The sequence below is a fragment of the Martes martes genome (genome assembly GCF_963455335.1).
Source record: "Martes martes genome assembly, chromosome: 2".
In the NCBI taxonomy this organism is placed as follows: domain Eukaryota; kingdom Metazoa; phylum Chordata; class Mammalia; order Carnivora; family Mustelidae; genus Martes; species Martes martes.
In genome coordinates, this window is record NC_137889.1 from 43,092,474 (window position 1) to 43,110,792 (window position 18,319).

Below are 18,319 nucleotides of genomic sequence, written 5' to 3' on the forward strand. Positions count from 1 at the left end.
GGGGGTCCAACCCCCGGCGCATCAGCAAACCGCTTCCCCGTGTAGGACGTGAGGCGCCGGCCCGGGAGAGGCCGGCCACAGAGCCCGGGCGCTCATGCCTCACGAAGCGCGCCCTGCCTCTCTCCTCCCCGCTTCTCTCTTTGCACTCATCTTTCCCTGGGCGCACGTTTTCCCGGCAGCACCGTGTTGCACGGCATCCAGGGCGGAGCTGTCTCCTTCGGTTGCCAGGCCCGGGCGTGTGTCGACCTTGACACCGCGAAGCCCGCTGTCGCCCCGGACGTGCTGGCGGCACCCGCCGGTCCCTGGAGTGGAGGCCCAAGCCGGCAGCGTGTGCGCGTCTTCCTCCGCCTCTGAGAGAAGGCGTTGTGCTTTCGGGGAATGGGGAGGTGAAAGGGCCCCCTCCGGGAAGCGCGTTCCAGGAGCTGAGGTTTGGGTGCCTTGCTCTGTGCTTCTAGGTGCCAGAGCGGCTTCTCTCTTCCCGGGACGGAGTGGGGCTGGCTGGGCCAATGCGTCGTCCTGAAGCAAACCCGTGGCAGGGGCTCGGCGCTTCCCCCGTCCGTTTCGGGCGAGCCTCCCAGCTCAGGGCGCCCCCAGAGAGTTTGGCCTGCAGGCCGGCGTCGCCGTCACGACCTCGCCGAGAGCCGGGTCTTCAGCTCGGTGCACTCCGAACGCAGGCTCCGGTGGGTTCGACTGAGGGCGGGCCCCCTGCTGAGGGAAGCGGGGCTGCTGTCAGAAGGCCTCCCGTGCCCTCACAACGAGTGTGTTTGCTCTGCTGTGGGTCCCGCGTCACGGTCGTGGCAGGAGCTGCTCCCGACGCCCTTGCGAAGGGCTTCGCTGAGGCCCAGGTCGGGGGCCTCCTTCTAGGACGGCCCCCGACCTGAGGCCTGGCACGCAGCCTCCCTGAGGCTGCCGCCACCCCCGCCGCGGCCAAGCTTTCTCTCTAGGCGAAAGAGGCCTGCTTGCGGAAGGGAGCTCGGCTTCAGGCTTGCTTCTCGGAGGTAAGGCTGGGGTGCTCACTCGAGGTTTCCGGGCTAAGCGTTGCGAAGGCATCCTTCTCCGTGGAGCGACCTGTGTGTGGACGTGGACGGGGTTGGCATTCCACCCAGCCCTGTTTCGCACCGGGAGGTCGGGGGGCTTGACCTCAGGGGGTCCAACCCCCGGCGCGTCAGCAAACCGCTTCCCCGTGTAGGACGTGAGGCGCCGGCCCGGGAGAGGCCGGCCCCACAGCCCGGGCGCTCGTGCCTCACGAAGCGCGCCCTGCCTCTCTCCTCCCCGCTTCTCTCTTCGCACTCATCTTTCCCTGGGCGCACGTTTTCCCGGCAGCACCGTGTTGCACGGCATCCAGGGCTGAGCTTTCTCCTTCGGGTGCCAGGCCCGGGCGTGTGTCGACCTTGACACCGCGAAGCCCGCTGTCGCCCCGGACGTGCTGGCGGCACCCGCCGGTCCCTGGAGTGGAGGCCCAATCCGGCAGTGTGTGCGCGTCTTCCTCCGCCTCTGAGAGAAGGCGTTGTGCTTTCGGGGAATGGGGAGGTGAAAGGGCCCCCTCCGGGAAGCGCGATCCAGGAGCTGAGGGTTGGGTGCCTTGCTCCGTGCTTCTAGGTGCCAGAGCCGCTTCTCTCTTCCCGGGACGGAGTGGGGCTGGCTGGGCCAATGCGTCGTCCTGAAGCAATCCCGTGGCGGGGGCTCGGCGCTTCCCCCGTCCGTTTCGGGCGAGCCTCCCAGCTCAGGGCGCCGCCAGAGAGTTTGGCCTGCAGGCCCGCGTCGCCGTCACGACCTCGCCGAGAGCCGTGTCTTCAGCTCGGTTCACTCCGAACGCAGGCTCCGGTGGGTTCGACTGAGGGCGGGCGCCCGGCTGAGGGAAGCGGGGCTGCTGTCAGAAGGCCTCCCGTGCCCTCACAACGAGTGTGTTTGCTCTGCTGTGGGTCCCGCGTCACAGTCGTGGCAGGAGCCGCTCCCGACGCCCTTGCGAAGGGCTTCGCTGAGGCCCAGGTCGGGGGCCTCCTTCTAGGACAGCCCCCGACCTGAGGCCCGGCACGCAGCCTCCCTGAGGCTTCCGCCACCCCCGCCCCGGCCAAACTTTCTCTCTGGGCGAAAGAGGCTTGCTCGCGGAAGGGAGCTCGTCTTCAGGCTTGCTTCTCGGAGGTAAGGCTGTGGTGCTCACTCGAGGTTTCCGGGCTAAGCGTTGAGAAGGCATCCTTCTCCGTGGAGCGACGTGTGTGTGGACGTGGATGGGGATGGCATTCCACCCTGCCCTGTTTCGCACAGGGAGGTCGGGGGGCTTGACCGCAGGGGGTCCAACCCCCGGCGCATCAGCAAACCGCTTCCCCGTGTAGGACGTGAGGCGCCGGCCCGAGAGAGGCCGGCCACAGAGCCCGGGCGCTCATGCCTCACGAAGCGCGCCCTGCCTCTCTCCTCCCCGCTTCTCTCTTTGCACTCATCTTTCCCTGGGCGCACGTTTTCCCGGCAGCACCGTGTTGCACGGAATCCAGGGCGGAGCTGTCTCCTTCGGTTGCCAGGCCCGGGCGTGTGTCGACCTTGACACCGCGAAGCCCGCTGTCGCCCCGGACGTGCTGGCGGCACCCGCCGGTCCCTGGAGTGGAGGCCGAAGCCGGCAGCGTGTGCGCATCTTCCTCCGCCTCTGAGAGAAGGCGTTGTGCTTTCGGGGTATGGGGAGGTGAAAGGGCCCCCTCCGGGAACCGCGTTCCAAGAGCTGAGGGTTGGGTGCCTTGCTCCGTGCTTCTAGGTGCCAGAGCCGCTTCTCTCTTCCCGGGACGGAGTGGGGCTGGCTGGGCCAATGCGTCGTCCTGAAGCAATTCCTTGGCAGGGGCTCGGCGCTTCCCCCGTCCGTTTCGGGCGAGCCTCCCAGCTCAGGGCGCCCCCAGAGATTTTGGCCGGCAGGCCGGCGTCGCCATCACGACCTCGCCGAGAGCCGGGTTTTCAGCGCGGTGCACTACGAACGCAGGCTCCGGTGGGTTCGACTGAGGGAGGGCGCCCGGCTGAGGGAAGCGGGGCTGCTGTCAGAAGGCCTCCCGTGCCCTCACAACGAGTGTGTTTGCTCTGCTGTGGGTCCCGCGTCACGGTCGTGGCAGGAGCCGCTCCCGACGCCCTTGCGAAGGGCTTCGCTGAGGTCCAGGTCGGGGGCCTCCTTCTAGGACGGCCCCCGACCTGAGGCCCGGCACGCAGCCTCCCTGAGGCTGCCGCCACCCCCGCCGCGGCCAACCTTTCTCTCTGGGCGAAAGAGGCTTGCTCGCGGAAGGGAGCTCGTCTTCAGGCTTGCTTCTCGGAGGTAAGGCTGTCGTGCTCACTCGAGGTTTCCGGGCTAAGCGTTGAGAAGGCATCCTTCTCCGTGGAGCGACGTGTGTGTGGACATGGACGGGGTTGGCATTCCACCCTACCCTGTTTCGCACAGGGAGGTCGGGGGGCTTGACCTCAGGGGGTCCAACCCCCGGCGCGTCAGCAAACCGCTTTCCCGTGTAGGAGGTGATGCGCCCTCCGGGAGAGGCCGGCCGCACAGCCCGGGCAATCGTGCCTCACGAAGCGCGCCCTGCCTCTCTCCTCCCCGCTTCTCTCTTCGCACTCATCTTTCCCTGGGCGGACGTTTTCCCGGCAGCACCGTGTTGCACGGCATCCAGTGCTGAGCTGTCTCCTTCGGGTGCCAGGCCCGGGCGTGTGTCGACCTTGACACCGCGAAGCCCGTTGTTGCCCCGGACGTGCTGGCGGCACCCGCCGGTCCCTGGAGTGGAGGCCCAATCCGGCAGTGTGTGCGCGTCTTCCTCCGCCTCTGAGAGAAGGCGTTGTGCTTTCGGGGAATGGGGAGGTGAATGGGCCCCCTCCGGGAAGCGCGTTCCAGGAGCTGAGGGTTGGGTGCCTTGCTCCGGGCTTCTAGGTGCCAGAGCCGCTTCTCTCTTCCCGGGACGGAGTGGGGCTGGCTGGCCCAATGCGTCGTCCTGAAGCAATCCCCTGGCAGGGGCTCGGCGCTTCCCCCGTCCGTTTCGGGCGAGCCTCCCAGCTCAGGGCGCCCCCAGAGAGTTTGGCCTGCAGGCCGGCGTCACCGTCACGACCCCGCCGAGAGCCGGGTCTTCAGCTCGGTGCACTCCGAACGCAGGCTCTGGTGGGTTCGACTGAGGGCGGGCGCCCGGCTGAGGGAAGCGGGGCTGCTGTCAGAAGGCCTCCCGTGCCCTCACAACGAGTGTATTTGCTCGGCTGTGGGTCCCGCGTCACGGTCGTGGCAGGAGCCGCTCCCGACGCCCTTGCGAAGGGCTTCGCTGAGGCCCATGGCGGGGGCCTCCTTCTAGGACGGCCCCCGACCTGAGGCCCGGCACGCAGCCTCCCTGAGGCTTCCGCCACCCCCGCCACGGCCAGGTTTGTCTCTTGGCGAAAGAGGCCTGCTCGCGGAAGGGAGCTCGGCTTCAGGCTTGCTTCTCGGAGGTAAGGCTGTGGTGCTCACTCGAGGTTTCCGGGCTAAGCGTTGAGAAGGCATCCTTCTCCGTGGAGCGACGTGTGTGTGGACGTGGAAGGGGATGGCATTCCACTCTGCCCTGTTTCGCACAGGGAGGTCGGGGGGCTTGACCTCAGGGGGTCCAACCCCCGCCGCGACAGCAAACCGCTTCCCCGTGTAGGACGTGAGGCGCCGGCCCGGGAGAGGCCGGCCACAGTCTGCGAGCTCGTGCCTCACGAAGCGTGCCCTTCCTCTCTCCTCCCCGCTTCTCTCTTCGCACTCATCTTTCCCTGGGCAGACGTTTTCCCGGCAGCACCGTGTTGCACGGAATCCAGGGCGGAGCTGTCTCCTTCGGTTGCCAGGCCCGGGCGTGTGTCGACCTTGACACCACGAAGCCCGCTGTTGCCCCGGACGTGCTGGTGGCACCCGACGGTCCCTGGATTGGAGGCCGAAGCCGGCAGCGTGTGTGCATCTTCCTCCGCCTCTGAGAGAAGGCGTTGTGCTTTCGGGGTATGGTGAGGTGAAAGGGCCCCCTCCGGGAACCGCGTTCCAAGAGCTGAGGGTTGGGTGCCTTGCTCCGTGCTTCTAGGTGCCAGAGCCGCTTCTCTCTTCCCGGGACGGAGTGGGGCTGGCTGGGCCAATGCGTCGTCCTGAAGCAATCCCGTGGCAGGGGCTCGGCGCTTCCCCCGTCCGTTTCGGGCGAGCCTCCCAGCTCAGGGCGCCCCCAGAGAGTTTGGCCGGCAGGCCGGCGTCGCCGTCACGACCTCGCCGAGAGCCGGGTGTTCAGCGCGGTGCACTCCGAACGCAGGCTCCGGTGGGTTCGACTGAGGGCGGGCGCCCGGCTGAGGGAAGCGGGGCTGCTGTCAGAAGGCCTCCCGTGCCCTCACAACGAGTGTGTTTGCTCTGCTGTGGGTCCCGCGTCACGGTCGTGGCAGGAGCCGCTCCCGACGCCCTTGCGAAGGGCTTCGCTGAGGTCCAGGTCGGGGGCCTCCTTCTAGGACGGCGCCCGACCTGAGGCCCGGCACGCAGCCTCCCTGAGGCTTCCGCCACCCCTGCCGCGGCCGAGCTTTCTCTCTGGGCGAAAGAGGCCTGCTTGTGGAAGGGAGCTCGGCTTCAGTCTTGCTTCTCGGAGGTAAGGCTGTCGTGCTCACTCGAGGTTTCCGGGCTAAGCGTTGCGAAGGCATCCTTCTCCGTGGAGCGACCTGTGTGTGGACGTGGACGGGGTTGGCATTCCACCCAGCCCTGTTTCGCACCGGGAGGTCGGGGGGCTTGACCTCAGGGGGTCCAACCCCCGGCGCGTCAGCAAACCGCTTCCCCGTGTAGGACGTGAGGCGCCGGCCCGGGAGAGGCCGGCCCCACAGCCCGGGCGCTCGTGCCTCACGAAGCGCGCCCTGCCTCTCTCCTCCCCGCTTCTCTCTTCGCACTCATCTTTCCCTGGGCGCACGTTTTCCCGGCAGCACCGTGTTGCACGGCATCCAGGGCTGAGCTTTCTCCTTCGGGTGCCAGGCCCGGGCGTGTGTCGACCTTGACACCGCGAAGCCCGCTGTCGCCCCGGACGTGCTGGCGGCACCCGCCGGTCCCTGGAGTGGAGGCCCAATCCGGCAGTGTGTGCGCGTCTTCCTCCGCCTCTGAGAGAAGGCGTTGTGCTTTCGGGGAATGGGGAGGTGAAAGGGCCCCCTCCGGGAAGCGCGATCCAGGAGCTGAGGGTTGGGTGCCTTGCTCCGTGCTTCTAGGTGCCAGAGCCGCTTCTCTCTTCCCGGGACGGAGTGGGGCTGGCTGGGCCAATGCGTCGTCCTGAAGCAATCCCGTGGCGGGGGCTCGGCGCTTCCCCCGTCCGTTTCGGGCGAGCCTCCCAGCTCAGGGCGCCGCCAGAGAGTTTGGCCTGCAGGCCCGCGTCGCCGTCACGACCTCGCCGAGAGCCGTGTCTTCAGCTCGGTGCACTCCGAACGCAGGCTCCGGTGGGTTCGACTGAGGGCGGGCGCCCGGCTGAGGGAAGTGGGGCTGCTGTCAGAAGGCCTCCCGTGCCCTCACAACGAGTGTGTTTGCTCTGCTGTGGGTCCCGCGTCACAGTCGTGGCAGGAGCCGCTCCCGACGCCCTTGCGAAGGGCTTCGCTGAGGCCCAGGTCGGGGGCCTCCTTCTAGGACAGCCCCCGACCTGAGGCCCGGCACGCAGCCTCCCTGAGGCTTCCGCCACCCCCGCCCCGGCCAAACTTTCTCTCTGGGCGAAAGAGGCTTGCTCGCGGAAGGGAGCTCGTCTTCAGGCTTGCTTCTCGGAGGTAAGGCTGTGGTGCTCACTCGAGGTTTCCGGGCTAAGCGTTGAGAAGGCATCCTTCTCCGTGGAGCGACGTGTGTGTGGACGTGGATGGGGATGGCATTCCACCCTGCCCTGTTTCGCACAGGGAGGTCGGGGGGCTTGACCGCAGGGGGTCCAACCCCCGGCGCATCAGCAAACCGCTTCCCCGTGTAGGACGTGAGGCGCCGGCCCGGGAGAGGCCGGCCACAGAGCCCGGGCGCTCATGCCTCACGAAGCGCGCCCTGCCTCTCTCCTCCCCGCTTCTCTCTTTGCACTCATCTTTCCCTGGGCGCACGTTTTCCCGGCAGCACCGTGTTGCACGGAATCCAGGGCGGAGCTGTCTCCTTCGGTTGCCAGGCCCGGGCGTGTGTCGACCTTGACACCGCGAAGCCCGCTGTCGCCCCGGACGTGCTGGCGGCACCCGCCGGTCCCTGGAGTGGAGGCCCAAGCCGGCAGCGTGTGCGCGTCTTCCTCCGCCTCTGAGAGAAGGCGTTGTGCTTTCGGGGAATGGGGAGGTGAAAGGGCCCCCTCCGGGAAGCGCGTTCCAGGAGCTGAGGTTTGGGTGCCTTGCTCTGTGCTTCTAGGTGCCAGAGCGGCTTCTCTCTTCCCGGGACGGAGTGGGGCTGGCTGGGCCAATGCGTCGTCCTGAAGCAAACCCGTGGCAGGGGCTCGGCGCTTCCCCCGTCCGTTTCGGGCGAGCCTCCCAGCTCAGGGCGCCCCCAGAGAGTTTGGCCTGCAGGCCGGCGTCGCCGTCACGACCTCGCCGAGAGCCGGGTGTTCAGCTCGGTGCACTCCGAACGCAGGCTCCGGTGGGTTCGACTGAGGGCGGGCCCCCTGCTGAGGGAAGCGGGGCTGCTGTCAGAAGGCCTCCCGTGCCCTCACAACGAGTGTGTTTGCTTTGCTGTGGGTCCCGCGTCACGGTCGTGGCAGGAGCTGCTCCCGACGCCCTTGCGAAGGGCTTCGCTGAGGCCCAGGTCGGGGGCCTCCTTCTAGGACGGCCCCCGACCTGAGGCCTGGCACGCAGCCTCCCTGAGGCTGCCGCCACCCCCGCCGCGGCCAAGCTTTCTCTCTAGGCGAAAGAGGCCTGCTCGCGGAAGGGAGCTCGGCTTCAGGCTTGCTTCTCGGAGGTAAGGCTGTGGTGCTCACTCGAGTTTTCCGGGCTAAGCGTTGAGAAGGCATCCTTCTCCGTGGAGCGACGTGTGTGTGGACGTGGACGGGGTTGGCATTCCACCCAGCCCTGTTTCGCACAGGGAGGTCGGGGGGCTTGACCTCAGGGGGTCCAACCCCCGGCGCGTCAGCAAACCGCTTCCCCGTGTAGGACGTGAGGCGCCGGCCCGGGAGAGGCCGGCCCCACAGCCCGGGCGCTCGTGCCTCACGAAGCGCGCCCTGCCTCTCTCCTCCCCGCTTCTCTCTTCGCACTCATCTTTCCCTGGGCGCACGTTTTCCCGGCAGCACCGTGTTGCACGGCATCCAGGGCTGAGCTTTCTCCTTCGGGTGCCAGGCCCGGGCGTGTGTCGACCTTGACACCGCGAAGCCCGCTGTCGCCCCGGACGTGCTGGCGGCACCCGCCGGTCCCTGGAGTGGAGGCCCAATCCGGCAGTGTGTGCGCGTCTTCCTCCGCCTCTGAGAGAAGGCGTTGTGCTTTCGGGGAATGGGGAGGTGAAAGGGCCCCCTCCGGGAAGCGCGATCCAGGAGCTGAGGGTTGGGTGCCTTGCTCCGTGCTTCTAGGTGCCAGAGCCGCTTCTCTCTTCCCGGGACGGAGTGGGGCTGGCTGGGCCAATGCGTCGTCCTGAAGCAATCCCGTGGCGGGGGCTCGGCGCTTCCCCCGTCCGTTTCGGGCGAGCCTCCCAGCTCAGGGCGCCGCCAGAGAGTTTGGCCTGCAGGCCCGCGTCGCCGTCACGACCTCGCCGAGAGCCGTGTCTTCAGCTCGGTGCACTCCGAACGCAGGCTCCGGTGGGTTCGACTGAGGGCGGGCGCCCGGCTGAGGGAAGCGGGGCTGCTGTCAGAAGGCCTCCCGTGCCCTCACAACGAGTGTATTTGCTCGGCTGTGGGTCCCGCGTCACGGTCGTGGCAGGAGCCGCTCCCGACGCCCTTGCGAAGGGCTTCGCTGAGGCCCATGGCGGGGGCCTCCTTCTAGGATGGCCCCCGACCTGAGGCCCGGCACGCAGCCTCCCTGAGGCTTCCGCCACCCCCGCCACGGCCAAGCTTTGTCTCTTGGCGAAAGAGGCCTGCTCGCGGAAGGGAGCTCGGCTTCAGGCTTGCTTCTCAGAGGTAAGGCTGTGGTGCTCACTCGAGGTTTCCGGGCTAAGCGTTGAGAAGGCATCCTTCTCCGTGGAGCGACGTGTGTGTGGACGTGGAAGGGGATGGCATTCCACTCTGCCCTGTTTCGCACAGGGAGGTCGGGGGGCTTGACCTCAGGGGGTCCAACCCCCGCCGCGACAGCAAACCGCTTCCCCGTGTAGGACGTGAGGCGCCGGCCCGGGAGAGGCCGGCCACAGCCCGCGAGCTCGTGCCTCACGAAGCGCGCCCTTTCTCTCTCCTCCCCGCTTCTCTCTTCGCACTCATCTTTCCCTGGGCGGACGTTTTCCCGGCAGCACCGTGTTGCACGGAATCCAGGGCGGAGCTGTCTCCTTCGTTTGCCAGGCCCGGGCGTGTGTCGACCTTGACACCACGAAGCCCGCTGTTGCCCCGTACGTGCTGGCGGCACCCGCCGGTCCCTGGATTGGAGGCCGAAGCTGGCAGCGTGTGCGCATCTTCCTCCGCCTCTGAGAGAAGGCGTTGTGCTTTCGGGGAATTGGGAGGTGAAAGGGCCCCCTCCGGGAAGCGCGTTCCAAGAGCTGAGGGTTGGGTGCCTTGCTCCGTGCTTCTAGGTGCCAGAGCCGCTTCTCTCTTCCCGGGACGGAGTGGGGCTGGCTGGGCCAATGCGTCGTCCTGAAGCAATCCCGTGGCAGGGCCTCGGCGCTTCCCCCGTCCGTTTCGGGCGAGCCTCCCAGCTCAGGGCGCCCCCAGAGAGTTTGGCCGGCAGGCCGGCGTCGCCGTCACGACCTCGCCGAGAGCCGGGTGTTGAGCTCGGTGCACTCCGAACGCAGGCTCCGGTGGGTTCGACTGAGGGCGGGCGCCCGGCTGAGGGAAGCGTGGCTGCTGTCAGAAGGACTCCCGTGCCCTCACAAGGAGTGTGTTTGCTCTGCTGTGGGTCCCGCGTCACAGTCGTGGTAGGAGCCGCTCCCGACGCCCTTGCGAAGGGCTTCGCTGAGGCCCAGGTCGGGGGCCTCCTTCTAGGACAGCCCCCGACCTGAGGCCCGGCACGCAGCCTCCCTGAGGCTTCCGCCACCCCCGCCCCGGCCAAACTTTCTCTCTGGGCGAAAGAGGCTTGCTCGCGGAAGGGAGCTCGTCTTCAGGCTTGCTTCTCGGAGGTAAGGCTGTGGTGCTCACTCGAGGTTTCCGGGCTAAGCGTTGAGAAGGCATCCTTCTCCGTGGAGCGACGTGTGTGTGGACGTGGATGGGGATGGCATTCCACCCTGCCCTGTTTCGCACAGGGAGGTCGGGGGGCTTGACCGCAGGGGGTCCAACCCCCGGCGCATCAGCAAACCGCTTCCCCGTGTAGGACGTGAGGCGCCGGCCCGGGAGAGGCCGGCCACAGAGCCCGGGCGCTCATGCCTCACGAAGCGCGCCCTTCCTCTCTCCTCCCCGCTTCTCTCTTTGCACTCATCTTTCCCTGGGCGCACGTTTTCCCGGCAGCACCGTGTTGCACGGCATCCAGGGCGGAGCTGTCTCCTTCGGTTGCCAGGCCCGGGCGTGTGTCGACCTTGACACCGCGAAGCCCGCTGTCGCCCCGGACGTGCTGGCGGCACCCGCCGGGCCCTGGAGTGGAGGCCCAAGCCGGCAGCGTGTGCGCGTCTTCCTCCGCCTCTGAGAGAAGGCGTTGTGCTTTCGGGGAATGGGGAGGTGAAAGGGCCCCCTCCGGGAAGCGCGTTCCAGGAGCTGAGGTTTGGGTGCCTTGCTCTGTGCTTCTAGGTGCCAGAGCGGCTTCTCTCTTCCCGGGACGGAGTGGGGCTGGCTGGGCCAATGCGTCGTCCTGAAGCAAACCCGTGGCAGGGGCTCGGCGCTTCCCCCGTCCGTTTCGGGCGAGCCTCCCAGCTCAGGGCGCCCCCAGAGAGTTTGGCCTGCAGGCCGGCGTCGCCGTCACGACCTCGCCGAGAGCCGGGTCTTCAGCTCGGTGCACTCCGAACGCAGGCTCCGGTGGGTTCGACTGAGGGCGGGCCCCCTGCTGAGGGAAGCGGGGCTGCTGTCAGAAGGCCTCCCGTGCCCTCACAACGAGTGTGTTTGCTCTGCTGTGGGTCCCGCGTCACGGTCGTGGCAGGAGCTGCTCCCGACGCCCTTGCGAAGGGCTTCGCTGAGGCCCAGGTCGGGGGCCTCCTTCTAGGACGGCCCCCGACCTGAGGCCTGGCACGCAGCCTCCCTGAGGCTGCCGCCACCCCCGCCGCGGCCAAGCTTTCTCTCTAGGCGAAAGAGGCCTGCTTGCGGAAGGGAGCTCGTCTTCAGGCTTGCTTCTCGGAGGTAAGGCTGGGGTGCTCACTCGAGGTTTCCGGGCTAAGCGTTGCGAAGGCATCCTTCTCCGTGGAGCGACCTGTGTGTGGACGTGGACGGGGTTGGCATTCCACCCAGCCCTGTTTCGCACCGGGAGGTCGGGGGGCTTGACCTCAGGGGGTCCAACCCCCGGCGCGTCAGCAAACCGCTTCCCCGTGTAGGACGTGAGGCGCCGGCCCGGGAGAGGCCGGCCCCACAGCCCGGGCGCTCGTGCCTCACGAAGCGCGCCCTGCCTCTCTCCTCCCCGCTTCTCTCTTCGCACTCATCTTTCCCTGGGCGCACGTTTTCCCGGCAGCACCGTGTTGCACGGCATCCAGGGCTGAGCTTTCTCCTTCGGGTGCCAGGCCCGGGCGTGTGTCGACCTTGACACCGCGAAGCCCGCTGTCGCCCCGGACGTGCTGGCGGCACCCGCCGGTCCCTGGAGTGGAGGCCCAATCCGGCAGTGTGTGCGCGTCTTCCTCCGCCTCTGAGAGAAGGCGTTGTGCTTTCGGGGAATGGGGAGGTGAAAGGGCCCCCTCCGGGAAGCGCGATCCAGGAGCTGAGGGTTGGGTGCCTTGCTCCGTGCTTCTAGGTGCCAGAGCCGCTTCTCTCTTCCCGGGACGGAGTGGGGCTGGCTGGGCCAATGCGTCGTCCTGAAGCAATCCCGTGGCGGGGGCTCGGCGCTTCCCCCGTCCGTTTCGGGCGAGCCTCCCAGCTCAGGGCGCCGCCAGAGAGTTTGGCCTGCAGGCCCGCGTCGCCGTCACGACCTCGCCGAGAGCCGTGTCTTCAGCTCGGTGCACTCCGAACGCAGGCTCCGGTGGGTTCGACTGAGGGCGGGCGCCCGGCTGAGGGAAGTGGGGCTGCTGTCAGAAGGCCTCCCGTGCCCTCACAACGAGTGTGTTTGCTCTGCTGTGGGTCCCGCGTCACAGTCGTGGCAGGAGCCGCTCCCGACGCCCTTGCGAAGGGCTTCGCTGAGGCCCAGGTCGGGGGCCTCCTTCTAGGACAGCCCCCGACCTGAGGCCCGGCACGCAGCCTCCCTGAGGCTTCCGCCACCCCCGCCCCGGCCAAACTTTCTCTCTGGGCGAAAGAGGCTTGCTCGCGGAAGGGAGCTCGTCTTCAGGCTTGCTTCTCGGAGGTAAGGCTGTGGTGCTCACTCGAGGTTTCCGGGCTAAGCGTTGAGAAGGCATCCTTCTCCGTGGAGCGACGTGTGTGTGGACGTGGATGGGGATGGCATTCCACCCTGCCCTGTTTCGCACAGGGAGGTCGGGGGGCTTGACCGCAGGGGGTCCAACCCCCGGCGCATCAGCAAACCGCTTCCCCGTGTAGGACGTGAGGCGCCGGCCCGGGAGAGGCCGGCCACAGAGCCCGGGCGCTCATGCCTCACGAAGCGCGCCCTGCCTCTCTCCTCCCCGCTTCTCTCTTTGCACTCATCTTTCCCTGGGCGCACGTTTTCCCGGCAGCACCGTGTTGCACGGCATCCAGGGCGGAGCTGTCTCCTTCGGTTGCGAGGCCCGGGCGTGTGTCGACCTTGACACCGCGAAGCCCGCTGTCACCCCGGACGTGCTGGCGGCACCCGCCGGTCCCTGGAGTGGAGGCCGAAGCCGGCAGCGTGTGCGCATCTTCCTCCGCCTCTGAGAGAAGGCGTTGTGCTTTCGGGGTATGGGGAGGTGAAAGGGCCCCCTCCGGGAACCGCGTTCCAAGAGCTGAGGGTTGGGTGCCTTGCTCCGTGCTTCTAGGTGCCAGAGCCGCTTCTCTCTTCCCGGGACGGAGTGGGGCTGGCTGGGCCAATGCGTCGTCCTGAAGCAATTCCTTGGCAGGGGCTCGGCGCTTCCCCCGTCCGTTTCGGGCGAGCCTCCCAGCTCAGGGCGCCCCCAGAGATTTTGGCCGGCAGGCCGGCGTCGCCATCACGACCTCGCCGAGAGCCGGGTTTTCAGCGCGGTGCACTACGAACGCAGGCTCCGGTGGGTTCGACTGAGGGCGGGCGCCCGGCTGAGGGAAGCGGGGCTGCTGTCAGAAGGCCTCCCGTGCCCTCACAACGAGTGTGTTTGCTCTGCTGTGGGTCCCGCGTCACGGTCGTGGCAGGAGCCGCTCCCGACGCCCTTGCGAAGGGCTTCGCTGAGGTCCAGGTCGGGGGCCTCCTTCTAGGACGGCGCCCGACCTGAGGCCCGGCACGCAGCCTCCCTGAGGCTGCCGCCACCCCCGCCGCGGCCAACCTTTCTCTCTGGTCGAAAGAGGCCTGCTTGCGGAAGGGAGCTCGGCTTCAGGCTTGCTTCTCGGAGGTAAGGCTGTCGTGCTCACTCGAGGTTTCCGGGCTAAGCGTTGAGAAGGCATCCTTCTCCGTGGAGCGACGTGTGTGTGGACATGGACGGGGTTGGCATTCCACCCTACCCTGTTTCGCACAGGGAGGTCGGGGGGCTTGACCTCAGGGGGTCCAACCCCCGGCGCGTCAGCAAACCGCTTCCCCGTGTAGGACGTGAGGCGCCGGCCCGGGAGAGGCCGGCCCCACAGCCCGGGCGCTCGTGCCTCACGAAGCGCGCCCTGCCTCTCTCCTCCCCGCTTCTCTCTTCGCACTCATCTTTCCCTGGGCGGACGTTTTCCCGGCAGCACCGTGTTGCACGGCATCCAGGGCTGAGCTTTCTCCTTCGGGTGCCAGGCCCGGGCGTGTGTCGACCTTGACACCGCGAAGCCCGCTGTCGCCCCGGACGTGCTGGCGGCACCCGCCGGTCCCTGGAGTGGAGGCCCAATCCGGCAGTGTGTGCGCGTCTTCCTCCGCCTCTGAGAGAAGGCGTTGTGCTTTCGGGGAATGGGGAGGTGAAAGGGCCCCCTCCGGGAAGCGCGTTCCAGGAGCTGAGGGTTGGGTGCCTTGCTCCGTGCTTCTAGGTGCCAGAGCCGCTTCTCTCTTCCCGGGACGGAGTGGGGCTGGCTGGGCCAATGCGTCGTCCTGAAGCAATCCCGTGGCGGGGGCTCGGCGCTTCCCCCGTCCGTTTCGGGCGAGCCTCCCAGCTCAGGGCGCCCCCAGAGAGTTTGGCCTGCAGGCCGGCGTCGCCGTCACGACCCCGCCGAGAGCCGGGTCTTCAGCTCGGTGCACTCCGAACGCAGGCTCCGGTGGGTTCGACTGAGGGCGGGCGCCCGGCTGAGGGAAGCGGGGCTGCTGTCAGAAGGCCTCCCGTGCCCTCACAACGAGTGTATTTGCTCGGCTGTGGGTCCCGCGTCACGGTCGTGGCAGGAGCCGCTCCCGACGCCCTTGCGAAGGGCTTCGCTGAGGCCCATGGCGGGGGCCTCCTTCTAGGATGGCCCCCGACCTGAGGCCCGGCACGCAGCCTCCCTGAGGCTTCCGCCACCCCCGCCACGGCCAAGCTTTGTCTCTTGGCGAAAGAGGCCTGCTCGCGGAAGGGAGCTCGGCTTCAGGCTTGCTTCTCAGAGGTAAGGCTGTGGTGCTCACTCGAGGTTTCCGGGCTAAGCGTTGAGAAGGCATCCTTCTCCGTGGAGCGACGTGTGTGTGGACGTGGAAGGGGATGGCATTCCACTCTGCCCTGTTTCGCACAGGGAGGTCGGGGGGCTTGACCTCAGGGGGTCCAACCCCTGCCGCGACAGCAAACCGCTTCCCCGTGTAGGACGTGAGGCGCCGGCCCGGGAGAGGCCGGCCACAGTCTGCGAGCTCGTGCCTCACGAAGCGCGCCCTTCCTCTCTCCTCCCCGCTTCTCTCTTCGCACTCATCTTTCCCTGGGCAGACGTTTTCCCGGCAGCACCGTGTTGCACGGAATCCAGGGCGGAGCTGTCTCCTTCGGTTGCCAGGCCCGGGCGTGTGTCGACCTTGACACCACGAAGCCCGCTGTTGCCCCGGACGTGCTGGTGGCACCCGACGGTCCCTGGATTGGAGGCCGAAGCCGGCAGCGTGTGCGCATCTTCCTCCGCCTCTGAGAGAAGGCGTTGTGCTTTCGGGGTATGGTGAGGTGAAAGGGCCCCCTCCGGGAACCGCGTTCCAAGAGCTGAGGGTTGGGTGCCTTGCTCCGTGCTTCTAGGTGCCAGAGCCGCTTCTCTCTTCCCGGGACGGAGTGGGGCTGGCTGGCCCAATGCGTCGTCCTGAAGCAATCCCGTGGCAGGGGCTCGGCGCTTCCCCCGTCCGTTTCGGGCGAGCCTCCCAGCTCAGGGCGCCCCCAGAGAGTTTGGCCGGCAGGCCGGCGTCGCCGTCACGACCTCGCCGAGAGCCGGGTGTTCAGCGCGGTGCACTCCGAACGCAGGCTCCGGTGGGTTCGACTGAGGGAGGGCGCCCGGCTGAGGGAAGCGGGGCTGCTGTCAGAAGGCCTCCCGTGCCCTCACAACGAGTGTGTTTGCTCTGCTGTGGGTCCCGCGTCACGGTCGTGGCAGGAGCCGCTCCCGACGCCCTTGCGAAGGGCTTCGCTGAGGTCCAGGTCGTGGGCCTCCTTCTAGGACGGCCCCCGACCTGAGGCCTGGCACGCAGCCTCCCTGAGGCTTCCGCCACCCCCGCCCCGGCCAAACTTTCTCTCTGGGCGAAAGAGGCTTGCTCGCGGAAGGGAGCTCGTCTTCAGGCTTGCTTCTCGGAGGTAAGGCTGTGGTGCTCACTCGAGGTTTCCGGGCTAAGCGTTGAGAAGGCATCCTTCTCCGTGGAGCGACGTGTGTGTGGACGTGGATGGGGATGGCATTCCACCCTGCCCTGTTTCGCACAGGGAGGTCGGGGGGCTTGACCGCAGGGGGTCCAACCCCCGGCGCATCAGCAAACCGCTTCCCCGTGTAGGACGTGAGGCGCCGGCCCGGGAGAGGCCGGCCACAGAGCCCGGGCGCTCATGCCTCACGAAGCGCGCCCTGCCTCTCTCCTCCCCGCTTCTCTCTTTGCACTCATCTTTCCCTGGGCGCACGTTTTCCCGGCAGCACCGTGTTGCACGGCATCCAGGGCGGAGCTGTCTCCTTCGGTTGCCAGGCCCGGGCGTGTGTCGACCTTGACACCGCGAAGCCCGCTGTCGCCCCGGACGTGCTGGCGGCACCCGCCGGTCCCTGGAGTGGAGGCCCAAGCCGGCAGCGTGTGCGCGTCTTCCTCCGCCTCTGAGAGAAGGCGTTGTGCTTTCCGGGAATGGGGAGGTGAAAGGGCCCCCTCCGGGAAGCGCGTTCCAGGAGCTGAGGTTTGGGTGCCTTGCTCTGTGCTTCTAGGTGCCAGAGCGGCTTCTCTCTTCCCGGGACGGAGTGGGGCTGGCTGGGCCAATGCGTCGTCCTGAAGCAAACCCGTGGCAGGGGCTCGGCGCTTCCCCCGTCCGTTTCGGGCGAGCCTCCCAGCTCAGGGCGCCCCCAGAGAGTTTGGCCTGCAGGCCGGCGTCGCCGTCACGACCTCGCCGAGAGCCGGGTCTTCAGCTCGGTGCACTCCGAACGCAGGCTCCGGTGGGTTCGACTGAGGGCGGGCCCCCTGCTGAGGGAAGCGGGGCTGCTGTCAGAAGGCCTCCCGTGCCCTCACAACGAGTGTGTTTGCTCTGCTGTGGGTCCCGCGTCACGGTCGTGGCAGGAGCTGCTCCCGACGCCCTTGCGAAGGGCTTCGCTGAGGCCCAGGTCGGGGGCCTCCTTCTAGGACGGCCCCCGACCTGAGGCCTGGCACGCAGCCTCCCTGAGGCTGCCGCCACCCCCGCCGCGGCCAAGCTTTCTCTCTAGGCGAAAGAGGCCTGCTTGCGGAAGGGAGCTCGGCTTCAGGCTTGCTTCTCGGAGGTAAGGCTGGGGTGCTCACTCGAGGTTTCCGGGCTAAGCGTTGCGAAGGCATCCTTCTCCGTGGAGCGACCTGTGTGTGGACGTGGACGGGGTTGGCATTCCACCCAGCCCTGTTTCGCACCGGGAGGTCGGGGGGCTTGACCTCAGGGGGTCCAACCCCCGGCGCGTCAGCAAACCGCTTCCCCGTGTAGGACGTGAGGCGCCGGCCCGGGAGAGGCCGGCCCCACAGCCCGGGCGCTCGTGCCTCACGAAGCGCGCCCTGCCTCTCTCCTCCCCGCTTCTCTCTTCGCACTCATCTTTCCCTGGGCGCACGTTTTCCCGGCAGCACCGTGTTGCACGGCATCCAGGGCTGAGCTTTCTCCTTCGGGTGCCAGGCCCGGGCGTGTGTCGACCTTGACACCGCGAAGCCCGCTGTCGCCCCGGACGTGCTGGCGGCACCCGCCGGTCCCTGGAGTGGAGGCCCAATCCGGCAGTGTGTGCGCGTCTTCCTCCGCCTCTGAGAGAAGGCGTTGTGCTTTCGGGGAATGGGGAGGTGAAAGGGCCCCCTCCGGGAAGCGCGATCCAGGAGCTGAGGGTTGGGTGCCTTGCTCCGTGCTTCTAGGTGCCAGAGCCGCTTCTCTCTTCCCGGGACGGAGTGGGGCTGGCTGGGCCAATGCGTCGTCCTGAAGCAATCCCGTGGCGGGGGCTCGGCGCTTCCCCCGTCCGTTTCGGGCGAGCCTCCCAGCTCAGGGCGCCGCCAGAGAGTTTGGCCTGCAGGCCCGCGTCGCCGTCACGACCTCGCCGAGAGCCGTGTCTTCAGCTCGGTGCACTCCGAACGCAGGCTCCGGTGGGTTCGACTGAGGGCGGGCGCCCGGCTGAGGGAAGTGGGGCTGCTGTCAGAAGGCCTCCCGTGCCCTCACAACGAGTGTGTTTGCTCTGCTGTGGGTCCCGCGTCACAGTCGTGGCAGGAGCCGCTCCCGACGCCCTTGCGAAGGGCTTCGCTGAGGCCCAGGTCGGGGGCCTCCTTCTAGGACAGCCCCCGACCTGAGGCCCGGCACGCAGCCTCCCTGAGGCTTCCGCCACCCCCGCCCCGGCCAAACTTTCTCTCTGGGCGAAAGAGGCTTGCTCGCGGAAGGGAGCTCGTCTTCAGGCTTGCTTCTCGGAGGTAAGGCTGTGGTGCTCACTCGAGGTTTCCGGGCTAAGCGTTGAGAAGGCATCCTTCTCCGTGGAGCGACGTGTGTGTGGACGTGGATGGGGATGGCATTCCACCCTGCCCTGTTTCGCACAGGGAGGTCGGGGGGCTTGACCGCAGGGGGTCCAACCCCCGGCGCATC